The sequence below is a fragment of the Rhineura floridana genome, chromosome 6 (genome assembly GCF_030035675.1).
Source record: "Rhineura floridana isolate rRhiFlo1 chromosome 6, rRhiFlo1.hap2, whole genome shotgun sequence".
In the NCBI taxonomy this organism is placed as follows: Eukaryota; Metazoa; Chordata; class Lepidosauria; order Squamata; family Rhineuridae; genus Rhineura; species Rhineura floridana.
Genome location: NC_084485.1, coordinates 21,458,071 through 21,460,504, shown reverse-complemented (window position 1 = coordinate 21,460,504; position 2,434 = coordinate 21,458,071). Strand labels below are relative to the sequence as shown.

Sequence of the window (2,434 nt, the reverse complement as noted above, 5' to 3'; positions counted from 1 at the left end):
TCCTGCCAAAACCCACCTACAAAGGAGCTTCTTCATGGTGTAAGAAACCAGCCTTCTGTTGCACCTTTCGATATTACAAACAAGAGCAACAATACTTTCACAGACCACCCTTGTAACTCACATCAAACTGACATGGGTCATGACGATGAACTTTTTCAACCCACTCCATTAGTCCAGAGGAAATCATTCCAAACAACTATTTCTTTTCCTTCTCACACTTTTTGATTCCATTGCTCCCTCGATTTTCAATGTTCGAAGGTGAGTGCTGTTGTGTGTTGTTCTTTGCACCATCTGTTCATGAGAGAGAGAGGTGTCAGCAACTTCAGGGGGAACACCACAGTTTGCAGAAGAACAAAACCCCAAGGAGTGGGAGAACCCCAAAACAGCACAACGAGGACTGAGCATGCTCAGTGAGAAGCAACTGTCCTGCTGGGATGTCAGGTAAGCGTCTCCACCCACCATGCCATCCACTACTAGATAAAGCTCTTTCCCCACCTCCCAGCGGTTGCATCAATCAATGCATTGTCTCACTGTGTGCTCTGATTATACTGAACATTAGGGGCAATAGATATGGTTAGTCAGTTAGTCGGTTGAAAGGGCCCCTGCTTAAATTCCTTGTTACTTTCCTCAAGTTTAAGCAGGACTCTGATTGGCTGGACTGATATTCTCAGGGCTATCATCACTTCCAGTTCCTCCTTCTTCCCACAATTCTCTCCTTCCCTCCGTCCCTCCCTTTTGAATTCAGCTAGTGTAGATGCTTAGGCTTTCCTATCCATGTGTACTTTCTCAATGAAATGAGTTTATTATCTCTCCTATTCTTTTTATATCTCCAATGAATGCTGCATAAAGCAACTCTCTTTACCAACGGCTCAGTCGGCCTCCACTAGGGGTGGAAAGAGCTGTCTGTTTCAGTTCTCCCAGTTTCTCATATTCCCAATGTTAAATTCAGTTCTCTACATTTCTGCAGCAATCTGCAATTTAAAAAAAAAAAATTCATGAAAATTCTCCAACATTTTAGTGTGAACATTCTCCAAATAAACACATTTTTGTAGGCAAGGTACACATTTTTGCAACCCATTTCTCATCATTTCATGCCTTTTTGCAAGTATTTTTCACTCATGTATTCATTTTTATGCACACTTTCCCTTAATATATGCATTTTTATAAATATTGTTTAGTTGGCGAACTGCATCCCAAAATTCTAATAAATGTGAATTTCGAAGGAGGGCCATGTTTTGGTTATCATATTGTTTCAAAAATTGTGAATTTGATAAATTCTGCTTGAAATGCAAACTGAATTGAAATTCTCACCCATCTCTAGTCTCCACATACCTTCTATCCCTCTCTCCTCCACCCACTAGCCTCCAGACTCCCTCTCCCTATCAGTAGTGTAGTGGCAAATTAGGAAGTGCAGTGCCCCTTCCTGATAGTCACAGCCATGCCTCTTCTAAGATGATAACAACCTTCTAAGAATAATCTGGCCAGGTTTGAATACTGCTTTCTGCTTCTCTATCCTTGTTATTGTCTTCTCCACAACGACACACATCCCTAGGAGCCAATATGCATGGAAAGGGAGAGCTTTTAGCTACTGAAAAGAGTCTTTTCAGTGGTGGGCTAACTTCTTGATTGGCTCTAATCAGCAGGCAAGGACAAACATGTTAGAAGACTCTTCTCAGCAGCTAACACACTCCCCTTTTATGCTGATTGGCTTGTAGGATGCTGGAGATATAGGGACTCTGCTGGAACCCTCTAAGACACCCCCCTAGAGACACTGGACAACTGTACCTCTGCTCACCACCCACCCACCTTTATTTCCCAAGGCTACTGGCATTTAAGTTACCACTGTAACAGCTCTGCAAACACCAGACAGGGGAGCAAGATGTCCCTCCTCCTTCCTTCCTTCTTTCTGGTTGATTACGACTTATGGCGACCCTATGAATATTTTTTGTATATTCATAGGGTTTTCATGGTAAGAGGTATTCAGAGGTGGCTTACCATTGCCTTCCTCTAAGCCTACGGCGCCCGGTATTCCCAGGCAGTCTCCCATCCAAGTATTAACCAGGCCTGACCCTGCTTAGCTTCCAAGATCAGAGAGATTGGGAGTGTTCAGGGTAGTATGGCTGTAGACCTTCTTGCTGGTAGCTGGGGCATCACAGTAGCTATGTTTAAAAACTGTAGCCAGGCACTATAGGCTGGATGTAGACTTCCTCCTAATATAGGAGGGGGAGCATACTCACCACTTTGAGCTCCTTGTGGGAAAGGTGGGATATAACTGTAATAAGAAAGAAAGAAAGAAAGAAAGAAAGAAAGAAAGAAAGAAAGAAAGAAAGAAAGAAAGAAAGAAAGAAAAGGTTATGCCTAGGCCTTCCTGCCTCTCTTCACAACTACAAGATCATAGGAATATTAGAAAACTGCCTTATACTGAGTCAGTCCA

At 42.8% G+C, this 2,434-nt stretch overlaps 1 pseudogene; it reads right to left on the bottom strand.

Moving 5' to 3' along the window:
• Positions 1-2,010: 2,010 nt before the first annotated feature.
• LOC133388105 (5S ribosomal RNA) lies at positions 2,011-2,128 on the bottom strand (annotated as a pseudogene).
• Between the last annotated feature and the right edge of the window lie 306 nt (positions 2,129-2,434).